Source organism: Belonocnema kinseyi, chromosome 3 (genome assembly GCF_010883055.1).
Source record: "Belonocnema kinseyi isolate 2016_QV_RU_SX_M_011 chromosome 3, B_treatae_v1, whole genome shotgun sequence".
NCBI classification, from domain to species: domain Eukaryota; kingdom Metazoa; phylum Arthropoda; class Insecta; order Hymenoptera; family Cynipidae; genus Belonocnema; species Belonocnema kinseyi.
Window position 1 is genome coordinate 105,617,139 of NC_046659.1, and position 15,549 is coordinate 105,632,687.

A 15,549-nucleotide genomic window follows, 5' to 3' on the forward strand; every position below is an offset into this window, starting at 1 on the left:
ATAGAGCTCCAAGGAGATTATGTTGAAAAATAAAAAAAAAATTTACCCAAAAAAAATTATTTTTATACTTCATTCTAAGGACTTATTGAACTACCCTCGTACATCTAGCTCTAGGGATTGTCGAACGATATACTAAGGAAATTGGAATGGAATTTGGGGGTTAGATAAATTTGCCAAGGTTTATTTGAAGCGAGGAAAACTTAATGGCATCCCTGAAGACCTTGAGCTCATGCATAGAAGCGCTGTACGACCCATTTGTGTTGGAGAGACTTATGCATACCTGGGCAGATACAAACGTCTTATCCGGCAGATTTGGTCTTCCAAATACTCCTGAAAGTTCGGATTAAGAAAGCACAAGAGAAAATCTTTCGTGAACAGTTCCTCGATAAGAGGATGCACGGTATCTTCCACAGAAATGTGGAGAATCAGTCAATGTCGTGTGAGATAACTTTTGCTTTTCTTAAATCATCCGGTTTGAAGTCTGCTCGAGAATGAGAAGTGCCGCATATACTGGATATTTATATTCTCGACAATTTTTTCTGTTGCACACACGAGGCCTGATATGGTTCTTCTTGATTTCGAGGAGTGAACCATGTTCGTTATCAAATTCGCGGGACCAGCTGACAAAAAGATCATAGCCAAGGAGAATGAAAAGAAAGAGAGGTATAGAGACCGTATGAGGGAGTTGCAACAATTGTGCCCGGAATATTCTGTTACGCTAATCGTTCTTATCGTACTTTTTTAAATTGCACTACTAAAAAATTTATTCAAAATACCTATTTGAGATGTTGCTAATTTTCTTTCTTGTCGGGATGAATTTTTTAACTATTCTCAATCAAAGCGTATGAGCTAAATATTTTAACTATACTATTGATTTATATTAATTATTTCTAGATTCCTCACTTTAATACCAATCATTCGTGTGGGTACCAATTATTCAAAAAATTCTTTTGTTATCATTTTTTAATTTTAGTTTGCAAATTTCTATTTTGCGGACACGTAAATTAGACACGTAAATTATATATAATATAATAATAATATAAAATATTTGGAACGTATCTTGGAAGCCGAAAATTCCAAAATCCTTGAAACGGACATTAAAACATCCTACGCGGAATATCAGAGTAATTTCAGGATCCTCAATGTATCCCACGTAGGATATTATGTCCGAAAAATTTCCTTATGATAACGGCGATATCCCCGAATATATATACAAGATATCGCCGAACTTCAATTTGAAAAAAAATGCAAACAACAAACATTACTTTTCAAATTTTTAAGTGCAGTACATATCAATCCAATTGATTGGATCATGGTACACATTGTAGCAGATTTAATTAGGTGAAATTGCCATTTCCTGTTATATGAATAAATCTCGCTAAAATACCATACCCTATAAATTGAGTGCGTTGTGCAATTTAACAAAATCCTGAAAACTTGCATAACCTAAAAGTTATATTCTGAATGAAAGTGCAAAGTTGCAGTTTTACTTAAAAATTCTAATTTGATAGTTGGTATTATACGTACCAACTCAGATGCAGACATAGAGCAAAAGTATACAAACAAAACGTACCTCGCCAAAGGGGCGCCATTAATTAATATCCATTTAATCCGTTATGAAAAATGGATTGAATTCACTGCCCGATTGCAGCCGCTTATCACAATGTATCACACTCCGGATCTACCAACTTGTGAAGGTTTGCGTATTGCCGTCGATTAAACTTGTTGATTTTATAATCTCAGTCGATAAAGAAGAAACTTTCTTTATCGCAGGATACGAGTTAATTTAAATTCGTATAAAAAACTAATAATTGTTTTATGAAATTGTTTATCAAAGTTATTTAGAATATTAGTATAATCTTTTCAACATTCTCTCTCTTCCTCATTAATTTTATAATAAGATAATTTTACTTAATATACCTAATAAGATAAAATAGTATACATAAGAATGTAGCCTTATTAAAAGTCACGTACACCGGACCTACGTGGTCAGCTTGATACGTTACGGCATTCGTTAGCGGGCTCCTATTGGTCAGACTCAACGTCAAGGGTTGCACTTGACTTCCCTACTCTAATGCTACCCTTGCACGTAATCCAAAAATGCAGGGTTATAAATATATGTAACTTAAGGAGGAACGTCCGATATTTTTCAATCGTTGATATTCATTGAACCCGCGTCGCTCGAGATCCTAAATATTGAATATTATAATTAAGAAAGTAGATTCTAAAATGCATAAGTTCCGCGTAACTTAGTGAAGTCGTTAAATCTAGTTGATAGCTAAGATTAAGTGAAGTTAGATATATAATTCTGTTGTTAATAATAATAATAATAATTTAATAAGTTATATTAATAAGTTATATTAACACTAATCAAAGAACAATTCTTTATATTATTCGGTGGATCTGAAAGGTAGGACGTAACATTTGTTCACAAACATAACCTACCTCGCCAAAGAGGCGCCATTAATTAATATGCATTCAATCCGTTTTGAAAAATGGATTGAATTCACTGCCCGATTGCAGCCGTTTATCACACTTTATCACACTCAGGCTCTGCCAACTTAATGGTAAAATATGAAGAAGCAAGGGCGCCATCAGACGGTGACACAGAACATTAAGATGAGATAAAGGATGGCGTCCAGATAATATTCAGATGACTTTTGGATAATTGAATTAAAAATTGAATCAAATTAAAGAAGACAATGCAAAAATCAAATAAAAATATTCATGAAATCAAAAGAATTATTCTTTATATATTTTTATTTGATTTTCGCATTGGTTTCTTTGTGAAGTATAATTTTACAAGAAATTTAACGAAGCAAAGAAAATAAGATGTAAAAAGTTTGTTTATTTTTAAAATATAAATGTGAGATCTTTTTTCAAAATTGTGTTTATTAGATTTACATCAACCAAGTAAGTAGTAGTCAAAAATAATTTAATAAATTAATATCATGTAATTAGAATTCCAAATTAGAATACCCTGAATAAAATATATATTTTGGTCCCTCTTTTTTCGTCACGTCAACCGGCGTTTTGTTTTGTCAAGCTGTAATTTGCTGCGTAAGTAAGGTTGGTTATTGTGCAAGTGCGACTGAGTGCGACAGCGAGAAAATTTACTATAGAGGAAGGGAAACTAACGCAACCAAGATGAGAGACGTCAAGTGCGGGGAGGGACCGACATACAGCGCCATCAAGCGGTGACACAGCTTTTTTAGTTTTTATGCTTCTGCACGATCGTCCGTAGGAGTTGGATAGAGCCTGAGCGAGGAGCGCGTACGCAACTGCGCACTCCTTACGGTACGATAACTTATATTTCTGTTATCATTATGGAATTTTACGAAACTATTTGTAATTTTCAGATTTGTTTCTGTAGTTTAATTAAAATTTAGTAAATTCAATGTGAAAGTTACTAAATTCGGTTTTAAAGAACCTAATTTCGTATATTTCAGTTACTTTCGTTTCTTTAATGTGTCGGAATGTTCCGAAAATTTATAACAGTGAAATCTCTGGCGGACCGAAAGAACCGAATGGAGCAACTACAAAGTACTTGTAAAGACCCTATTGGGTCCTTATTCGGTTCCTTTTAAAAAAAACTCGAAAAAACAGCAAAAGCAACTTCTAAATGGTTCGAATTCAGATTCTACGTTAAAATTCCCCAATGAAAAAATTTCCCAATGGGGTCTTTACGGGTATTTTGTAGAGGCTCCATTCGGTTCATTCGGTCCGCCAGGGATGCGTCTAAAATCCCTGTATAGTAAATTTTATTCCGATTAGCAAAGTTTTTCGATTTTTTAGTCGCCATCTTAGAAGCGCCATTTGTATTGAGTTTGGATTTTAAAGTTCAATTTTAAACAATAATTCTATATAAATGCAGTAAAAACTAAATAACAATTTTTTAGTGTTATAGGGGTGTTCTAAAAGAATCGAGCTGTGGTGAGCATGATTGGAAACATCTTTTTAAACGTTTATTTATTCCCTCTGTTCAACAGCCTAACGATAGATAATAAGAATAATATTTAAATATGCAAGTTATGATTCAGCAAAGTATGCAGATCACTAACAGAATGCCCAACTGTAGATGAAGGTTTTGGCGGGACAAGCCAAGCTCCCGTAATTTTTTTAGGCTTGTGCTGATCTGTGTACACAAGAAAAATGATCTTGATCCATTTCTTTCCCCAAGGAAACATAACCACTTGCCATTCATCACCTCGTTTTTGTTGATTTCCATTTCCAGTTGCAAGATAAATTTTTAGCGGCCTTTCTGTTTCATCATTTAGTTCTACTTTAAAGATGTTGTTTGCATAAACGATAAACCACAATTCACTATTAGGTTCCATAATGTCCCGTCCTTGAAAAAAAGATTTGTGAATTTAAAAAGAATAATAATCAATCTCAGTATAAAAAGTTTTTTTAAAATTAAAAGTTTTTTAAATCATGAAATAACAGTGATGGGAAGTAACTATTTTCATAATAACTCATTTTTTTTTTGGTAAAAAAGTTACTTTTGTCAAAAATTAGGTCAAAAGAATGTAAATATATCGAAAACCGTAAACGAATTTACTCTTTTGAATTGTTGTTAAAAATATAAAGTTAAGTGTTTTGACAAATAGTGTGAGAAAATTTTATTTTAAATCAGATAGAAGAGAGTGTGGTATGATGCATCGCTTTAAATTAAATGCCCTATAAATTATAATTGAATCCTTGATCGAGATTTCCTGATATTTGTAAACAGTAGGTATCCGCTTGAACAGAGGCGCAATTGAACTGAAGCCCGTTTGAACTAAAACAGTTGAATAACGCTTAATATTTTTGACATGTAGAAAAAGAGAAGATAGATGAGATCTTAGTTACTTTAAATGGTAGAGATCATTTCAATTCGTGGCGTTATGTGGCGCGGCGTGTACAATCTTTGTTGATTAAATTTTAATATTGTGACAGGCATTAAAAATAGAAAGTATGGGAACTTTTGCTGAAAAGTTATATTATTTTTTTCGAAAATAATTAATAAATTGTTAAGGGTACGTGACAACAAAAGTTTAAATAATGTAATTAGATAATATTAACAAGATTTGAAAATAGTGTACAAATTTGAAAATCGTATTAAAATTGAAAGCATTTTAAATAAAATTGCGTCCAAATTTTAGATTTTATAACTATTCTCAAAACGTTCTAATTATAAATTATTTCTAATTGAAAAGATTCAAAATCGTAGAATTAAAACTTGAAGCATTCAGAATTAAATTTTTTTTAATGAATCAATCATTCTGGTCTCCAAATAGTTTTGAGGTTAGATTCAGAAAAGTGATTTTTCGCGCAAACAATTCTATTTTATTAACTATTCTTTTATTATAATTTTCATGATCCCAAATGATTCATATTTTCATTCGTTGTGAAATTTATTTCATCTTTCTGAAACATTTTCAATCTCAAATATCAAAATTTTTTCAAATTTTATTATTGCTCTTCAAAGGCGTATTTTAAAACAGAATTTGAATCAAATAAATATTTTTCTAAACACAGAAACCTATATTATGAAAAAAATAAAATAAAAACCAAAAAATAGGGTCATTATCTGTAACTATCGCCATACTCCGCATACACACCATATCCCACTCTTCTATATTATAAAAACTTATTATGATCATTACAGACTTTAAACAATATTAAATTCTTTTTAGATCAATCTTAGATTATCGAAAAATCGGAAAAAACGCTTAGCGCTATAATTTTTGAGCAGTGTATAGTTGCCCTGTTACATTTTCCATATTGTTTTAATTTTCGTTACACAGATGAGTGATGTGTTTAATAATGTGGCGAAGAGCCTGTTAAGTAATTTATTAATGGTCTCTTACCAGATATAAATGGTGCTCGGACTCCCATAAGTTTTCCACTTTGGTATATATATACAACCGTCATAAATTTTCCTATTTTAGCAGGACGGCAGAGAAAATTATTATTTGCATAATCAACAGCATGCTTAGGAATGTCATTGCCCTCAAAGTTAGCATACACTACTGTTTCCCCATCTTTAGCTAGCCACAAAAAAATTATATGGTCCATAAACTCGAAACTCTCATCTGGATCGCCTGTAACACGCACCTTGGGACGTTCGTCATCTCCCCGTCGAAATTTCGCAAATGGTGGGCGCCCGGCATTGGCGCGCGCCCCCCCGTGCTTCTTCTTAGAGCTTGAACTTGATCCATCGTCTTTCATAGGATTTAATTCTGTACAAAGAAAAGATACATTTTTAATTATAAATTATATATTAGAAATTTATAAGTAATGATACTATTTTTATTTTTTCTACTTTTAGTTTTACTATTTTTAAAGAATTTTCATTCATTTATTTTTTTAAATCTTGTTTGAATTTTACTTATTCGGATAAAGAATTCTATAAATTTCTGTTTAAAAGAGCTAGAAAATGAAATCTCACGAAAGATTCCTTTGAAATAGTTCTTCCACTTCCACTTTTCTCATTTCATTTTATTATATATTTTTTATTCATTGTAAAATTTTCTTATTTAACATACTTTAACTTCTAAACTTGTTACCTGAGTCAATTTTTTTCAAAATTATTTCGTTTTGCTTTTTAATTATGAATTTAAAGCTTCGTAAACGTATGTATGATAAAATTTAAGAAACTTAATAAAGGCTTTTTCGATGAATCTACTAAATTGACTAAATTCCTCACTTCTTTGAAATAAATTTTTTGAAATCCATTAGTATAATATAAATAACCGTGAAATTCTGTGAAGTTTTATCTTTTCTTAAATCCTTGAAAATTTATTAAAATACCTTGAGAATTTTGAATACGTAAAAATCATGTATTTCTTAGGAAATATCGTAAAATTTATCCAATTTTTAAAATATATTAAAATCTTACAGGCCCTATAAAATAGTTAAATGCACTCCAAAGTTCTGTAAAATTCCTTGAAATCTTGAATATTGGAATGCCTTGGAATATTTTAAAATCCTATCAAATTAATTAAATTACTTAAATAAATTGAAATTTTCTTGAAATTTTTTTCAATACTCGAAAGTTCTCAAGTCCTTAAAATGCTCCAAAATACTTCAAATCATCTGGAAATAGTTAAAATAACTAAAATATTTTGAAAATTCCTTAGAATATTTTTAAATACACTTAAAGATTTTAAATCCTTTACGATTTTTCGTAACTTCTTGCAATTATACAAATATTTTGAAAATGCCGGGGACTTTTAAAATACTGTAAAACGCTCCTAATCCTTTAAAATCCTCTCAAATTAGAAACAAAAATACCTGCAAGATTCTTTGTAATCTTTGAAGTTCCTTAAAATATTTCAAGTTCTTTGAAATTTTTTAAAGTCACTTCACATTTTTTTAAACTGATGTCAATGCCTTGGGCTTATTTAAAATGCCCTAAAATATGCCCTATTGTTTAAAATTTATTTTAATTATTAAAATAAATAAGAAATTGTTCAGAACCTTATGAAATGCTCTAAAATATTTTCCTGCAATATATGTTCATGTAGAATCTTTTCAAATGTTTCAACGCTTTCGTAAATTCCTCGAATTGAAAAAGAACCCTTTAGTCTTAAAATTTCCTTCAAATCCCTTCAAATGATTAAAATCAGATTCTTTATCTGTCGGTGTTATTGTAAAAATGCGTTTATATTATGTATAATTTTTTTAAAAATACACCTCTCGGTTTTATTCATTTTAAGAAATAGTAATTAATAGTATTCGATGAAAATAATGTTTATTTAAAACTAAATTCTTAATTTTTAATTAATTTTTAATTCTTGCCCCATTCTAAATCATAATACTATACTCCGTTTGTCTGCGTTTTTTATTTTTTGAATATATTTTTTTCCGCCAATCCTATAACTATCATATACTATCTATTGTACTTCGAATCTATAAGCTTCTTATCTCTATTTTCCTTGTCTAACTAATAGCTCTAACTCTATGTCCTGCAACTTCATAACCCCTTCTCGTATATCACAAACCCCCAAACATTTTTTCTTTTTTCCTCGATTTTTAATTTCTTAAATTGCCTCTCGCCTCCTTGTTCCAAATTTCGTCTAAGCCTACTGGTGTTATTTTACCCCTATCTTCCCTCATTAGTTTATATTTAAACCTGCAGGCTTTCTTAATTTTTTGGTAAACATTTTTCCCGTCCTAATTCTTTTCTTAGAATGTATTCTGGGAAACTTCACCTTATCCTCATTTCCAATCTAAGAAAACTCTCACGCATGCATAGTTCCACTTTCTTCTGTTCCTTCCATCCCCAGACCTCCACCTAATAAAAAATACCGCCCAAACAAACGCATCCAACAACCAGATCCTCATCCTCCATTTTTCACTAAAAATTATCTTTCCGTTACCCGATACTGAGCTAAATTACTTTACTCGCACATTCGATTCTTTCCCTCACCTAAACCTCGTTTCCCCCTTCTGTCTTAAACCAAAAACCTTAGTAAAAAAAGTGGACCAAAGCTCAATCCAATAGATATCACTATTTCGAAAGTTACCGTGCTAACAGCATACAGACATACAGATAGACAGGCCCTTTCGTAAAAATCGTAGTTTCTGATCACGGTGTGCCCATTCCCATAGAAAAGTGGTGAACGGATTATAGTAATTGCCACGTCCCCTAGGTGGCGCTCGTGTAAATTGAGAATTCGAAATGAACTTGAGCAGACGATAGAAGATCTATCGTCTGCTCACGTCTGCTCAAGTTCACTGTTGTTGCAAAAATTATTTTTTTCCATGATGAACTTGGACTCACAATGGATTATTACCGATAACACAAACTTCAAATGGAACCAAGTCAAATCGATCATCGATCAAATGCAATAAAATGTTAAAGCCTGTTGGAACTGTTCTAATAGAACGAACAATCAAATATTAAAGTATTTTGGGATCTTTCTATGATAGATCGATTGCAACAGACTTAAACATTTTATTGCATTTGATCGATGATAGATTTTATTTTGTTCAATTTTTGGTTTGTTTTATTGGTTATTATTATTCATGTATTTATTTCAGAAAGAGAAGTGAACATAACCTACAAATTAATGTGAGAAGGCAAGGAGGGGGGGGGGGGTCGTTGCTGTAGACAATAGTTCTTGCTACGTTCCCTAGGTGGCGCTGACCTCACATTCTGCCACAATCTATAAGTACCCCCCAAAATACATTAGAGTGGGCACACCGTGTTTCTGATTCAGGGTGGCTCACAAAGTGAAGATTTAATAAAAACCGACAAATTAAAATTGTATATAAAATCAGTACCTTTTCATGAGCATGAAAATGTAAAAAAAGTTACTTACCTAACAGAGTGGCGGCGGCTTCTTTTTCCGAAAAGTGCCTGCGTGATCTCGAGGACGAGCTCTCGCCCGGGTTCAAAGAATTAAAAGATGAATAGCGTTGCGACCTTAATTCTTTAGGAACAAATAAAAATGAATGAATTTTTTATTTTTTATACTTAAACTGAAAAACCCATGATATTGAAGTTGCAATTTTATTTATTCAAGCTTATGCACCAGGGCCATTCAATTTTTTTTATTTGTATGCACATGGTGTGGAAATGTGTTGAAACTCTACAAGAATAAACGCAGTTTTTTGTTTAAAAAATGATACATTTTTCAGCAATATATTATCGTTTTTAGCAATTTTCAGTGCTGTTTTTTCTAACTGCTAACTATCCTTAGTTTTGATTTTACTTTTTAATTACGAACGAATAATAAGTGAAGCTAAACAAGAATCATTTTTTAAATAGTGAAGTACTTTATTAAGTGAATTATTTTTCTTGTATCCCCAATGTTAATAAAAAAAAACTAAACAAAAAAGAAATCTTAAGCAATTGACTAAATCAAAAAATGGAATAATTAGGAATAGTTGGGAGGACCAGGTATGTAAATAACTTGCAAAACTTTTGTTTTAAATTACAACAATAAGATAATTGCAAAGCGAATAGGCGAAGAAATTTGTTACCAAAAATTTTAAGTAATTTACGTGTACCGAATTGAGGTTTTTCTGAAGAATCAAAATGATAAACAAAATTTGTATTAAGCTATATTCGGTTCTGACCTGGAGGATGCTATCACTGGTATTCCTATAACTTTTATAAATTCCAATTAATTTCCACAAATTTTGTAAAATTTTATGAATTTTCAAAATGTACAGAAAATTATTTCTTGTTATTCTAGAAATGCTGTTTTCCGATATAATTGAAAAATGGAAAATGCTACAGAATATAATTTCGAGAGAAAATACTCAATTATTTCCCTAGGAGAATCTGCACTTTTTAATTTAGAACTCGCAGCTTGTTTCAAAGGTCTTCAAGAGCCAATGATTTTGATTTTTTTTTAAATTGCAGGAACTTAACTTAGTTCAAAAAATGATTGAATACTCACGCATCTGCTCTTTTTGCATTGGTACCGCTTTTAAAGCACTGAACTGTTCTGGTGGCGGTGATGTTATAGGCATACCTGTAAAATATAATACAGGTATTTTTATTCAAAAATTTTTGATTGAATCAAAAAACTTGCTATTGGTCCAAACTAAAGATAGCTCAAATATAATCCCTGAGTCAGCTAATATTAAAAATAGTATAAAATTTCTAAGAAGTAAATATATTTGGAAAATCTAGATAATCTGCTTTACGTAATTTTAAAGTACTCGTATTATTCTATTTTGACATCTTATTCTGTCAAAAACTTCCAAAAAATGTATTGGAAGTTTATTTGCAAAACGCAAAGTAAGGCTACAATACATCTTTAAAATAATTAAAGTTTTTTAAAACAATTTCTATCTGTTTCAACAATTGCCATAACTGTGCCACACCCGTATTTATTCTCAAAGAAGTACTTTAAATCCGGACACCTTCACCAATCATTTTTATTAAGTTATATATTAGTAAAGAAAAATTACCTCAAGAGATTGTTCCTTTTGACTTGTACTTTTAAATTAAAAAAATGTATGTTTAGAAAAAAAATTAAAATTTTCTGAAAACTCAAAACACTAAAACAGTGTTTTTAAAAATACGTGTCCTCCGATTTTTTAAATTTGCTTTCATAAGAAGCCATAATGCACAACTTTGCCAAAGTGCATGATAGTGAAAGATATCATAACCCTGAGATTATATCTGGCTATATTAATAATAAAAAAATGTTAGGCCTGTCTTCAAAAGTATTTGCAAAAATTTTCCATTTATTATAAAAAACCATTTTTGTTGTAATGGTTTCTATAAAACAGTTTTCGCAAGGACCAAATGTTTCTTCTGATTTATCCAGGGATCATGATTCCCCCCTGGGAATTTCGGGCATCCCAAAATAAAATTTTCAGAAGTTGTGGAGAACATGTATGGCTTCAGATGAAAAAAAAATCGGAACACAAGTATTGTCAAAAACGCGATTTCAGTTTTTGAGTTTTCGAAAAAATTGTCGAACATTTCTTGGTTCTAAACATACATGTCTTTTATTTGAAATTACATGTCAATACGAACAATTGCAGAGGTTAAAAAGTCTAATCGATTCATTAAACCGAAGATATGAAAATTAAAAAAAAATGTTAAATTAAATTTCGAACTCCTTTATCTCCACCATTTGTTCGAATTTTTGAAAATCATTTGAGGTAATTTTTCTCCCCTAATATATAACCGCATACGCCGAGCTACAGTCAAATTTCATTTTGTGAAGAAAATTTTTGTTATTACTTAAAGTGGGCTCCACCAGGTACCTCTTCATTAGGATACAATTTTAAAGAAAGTTACTTACCTAACAGAGTTTCGGCGGCTTTTTGTTCCGAAGAACGCGTGCGTGATCTCGTATTCGAGCTCCAGCTCGGGTGCAAAGAATTTCCATATGAGAAGCTTTGCGAATTTAACTCTGCAGGAAAAAAAAGAAATTATTACATTTTTTATTTGTATTTTTATTATTAATGTCCTCATAAGTCGGTTATACAAAAGAAAACCGGCCCCAAAAAACCCCCATGAGGGACAAAATAGGTTTTAGAAGTTTTAAGCGCTAATTACGATTTTTTTTAATACAACTTTAATATCATTTTTAGCAATTTTCATTTGGAATAGAGATAGAAACTCGCGATTTTTCATAAGTTTTCCACTTTTTGTTAATAATGAATTGAAGCTAATAAAGTTAATTATTTAAACGTTTAATAATCATCCAAAATAAAATAGAATTCAAATAATGCTAGAAAGTTGCGTTTTTTTAAAGTTCTAACGATTTATTTACTTTTCAGTAAGGGTGCGTTAACAATCAATTGAATTTAGCAAAAATGAATATTCAAACAAATTATTATTGCTTATGATTAGCTTCGTCTTTATTAGTGTTAGATATTTACGGTTTCTCCTCAAACTTTTAACACTTCACCCACTTTTTACCCACATTTACAATTTTTAATTGCTTATAACTATCTTTCCTTAAATGAGTTTTGAAAAGTTGTAGTTTTTTTCTGAACTACTATCTTTAGTTTTGCTATACCAGGAGAATATGTATTTTTTAAGTTAAAATTCACAACTTGTTTTAAACATCTTCAAGAGCCAACAATTCCAGTTTTTTTTTATATTATAGCAATTTTTTCTTAGTTCAAAAAATGACTGTATACTTACGCGTCTGCTCTCTTTGCATTGGTACCGATGGTAAAGCACTGTACTGTCCTGGTGTTGTTGGTGGCGGCATAGGCATATCTGTAAAATATAATACCGGGATTTTCATTCAAGAATTTTTTAACGAATCCAGAAATTTTCTACTGTTGCAAAATAAAAATAGCTTGAGTGTTATCCCACATGACTTCGAAATATACACACACTATGTTAGCAATATCAAAACTTTTTTGAAAAAAACATAAAAAAAGTGTGCGGGGACGTCCTTTAGCATGTTCGCTATCATTTCCCAGATTTTGAAGACAAAATATTTCTTATCCTATGAAAAAAGCTGGAAGAATCTGACACTGAAAAAATCTATACTAATTCCTTAGCGCTATGCAAATTATTCACATTTTGCTAAATTAAAACTTTTTTGAATTAATCCACAAAAAAAGTGTTTGGACACGTCCGTTAGCATGTTCGCTATAATTTTTCAAATTTTTGAAACAGAATATTTATTATTCTAGAAAAAAGCCGGGGAAACCTAAAACAGGTGAAATCGACCATTTTCTAAGTATCACATGTCCTTAACCAAGGTACCAAATTTCGACGAAATAAATATATTTTGAGAATCAAGAAACCCTGATTTTTGTATTCTAAGAGTATTATGCTATTTCGGCATCTTGTCGTCTATTGACGTAATTGAAAGTATAGGATTTTTGCTGTAATGTTAAAAATTTCTGTATTAAACTTCCACTAGATGTATTGGAAGTTTATTTCCAAAACGCAAGTTAACGCTAAAATACATGATGCTGTAGCTTCCAAATCCTGTTATTGGTTTTGGAACACACGAAATGCTCGGAATTCAGGGAATGCAAGGAATACAAGAAATTCAAGGATATTAAAGAATACAAGAAATTCTGAGAATTCAAGGAATTCTAAGAATTGTAAGAATTCCAGGAATTCTAGGATTCAAAGATTTCATGGAATTTAAGAAATCTACGGAATGTATGGAATTCACGGAATTCAAAGAATTTACGGAATTGAAGGAACACACTGAATCCAAAGAATTCATGGAGTTCAAGGAATACTTGTAATTCTGAAAATTCTGAAAATTCTCTGAATCTTTGGAAATGACGGAATTCTTAGATTACATCTAACACAAGGATTTATAGGAATTTAATAAATCCACAGCACTTGAGAAATTGATGGAATTCAACAAATTGACAGAATTCATGGAAATGGCGGAATGCATGGAATCCACGTGATTCATAGAATTCTAAGAATTCAACGAATTCTAGGAATTCAATAAATTCTGAGAATTCAAGGAATTCTCAGAATTTAGGGATTCCAGGAAATTCTAGAATTTCACGGAATGCAAGCAATTCACAAAATTTGAAGTATCAAAGAATTCACGATATGCAAGGAATTTGAGGAATACACGATATTCAAGGAATTTGAGGAATTCACGAAATTCAACGAATTCAAGAAATGCACGGAATTCGCGGAATTGACACCACTTACGAAATAAAAGGAACTCACGGAATTCAAATAATTTGCGGAATTCAAGGAATATTTGTAATTTCCAAATTCTTTGAATTCTCGTAATTTTTGGAAATGACGGAATTAAAAGATTTCATTTAATACAAGGAATTGCGAAAATTTAACAAATTCACGGAATGCCACAAATTCAAAAAATTCATGAAATGCCCTGATTCATGAAATCAAGCAATGCTAGAAATTCAATGAATTCTAGAAATTCAATGAATTCTAGCAATTCAATGAATTCTAATAATTGAAGGAATTTAAAGATTTCAGAAAATGCGAGTGTTTCAAGGAATTTACCAAATTTACGGTATTCGTAGAATTCACGATATTCAAGGAAATCACGAAATTTAAGGAATTCAAAAAATTCACGTAATTCAACGAATTTACAGAAATCAGCGAATTGAAAGAATTCGTTAAATAAACGTAGTTCAGGAAATTTAAGGAATTGATGTAATTCAAGGAATTCGTGAAATAAAAGGAATTCATGAAATTTAAGGAATTACTGAAATTCAAGCAATTCTAGCAATTCATGAAATACACGCAATTCAATGAATGCACGTTTACTGAATCCAAAGATGTAAGGAAATTCCGGAAATTCATAAGGTTGAACGAACTCATGGAATTTAATAAATTAAAGAAATTCATGCAATTTATGGTATTCAATGAATTCTTGAAAATCGATAAAGTCATAGAATTAATGGAATTTCATGAGTTCCCAGAATTCGGTTTGTTCCATAAATTCCACGAATTCCTTGAATTTCTTGAATTTAATCAATTCCTCGAATTTCATGAACTACTCAAATCATCAATTTTTATAAGTTAAATATTCCCGAAAATTAATCGGTTGTGATTTAAAAAACCACCCTTAACTGCAAATTATCGAAAAAATAGTATTTCTTTCTCGTTGGAATCGAAAAAAGACACTCCTAGTTATTTCAATTATTTACTGAATTGCTAATAAATAAAAAAGTAATAAAGGACAGTTACGGAATGTACTAAAACAATGGAGTATTTCGAGATAGGCAGTTGAAACTTTTTTAATAATAAAAAAAAATTTGCACGATTATTTAATATAGCACAGGACCAGAAAATGGGTTTTAAAGTCTACTGAGATTCTAATAGGTACAATTTATGTTTTTGTGGTCGCTGAACACGAATCAATTCGCAGAATTAAGTCAGCACGTCAGGATTTTCAGTCAAATTTAAAAGAATGGCTACAAACCTGGAATTTCTGCATAAATTTTGTCCCCAAACCTACAAACCCCAAATTAACAAGCTCCAACCCACAAGCTTCATATTAACAAACCCACAAACCTCAAACACGAAAGCTCCAAATCCGCAAACCCCAAACCCACAAGCTCCATATCTACAAACGTAAAAACCCCAAACCCACAAAACCCAAGTCCACAAACTCA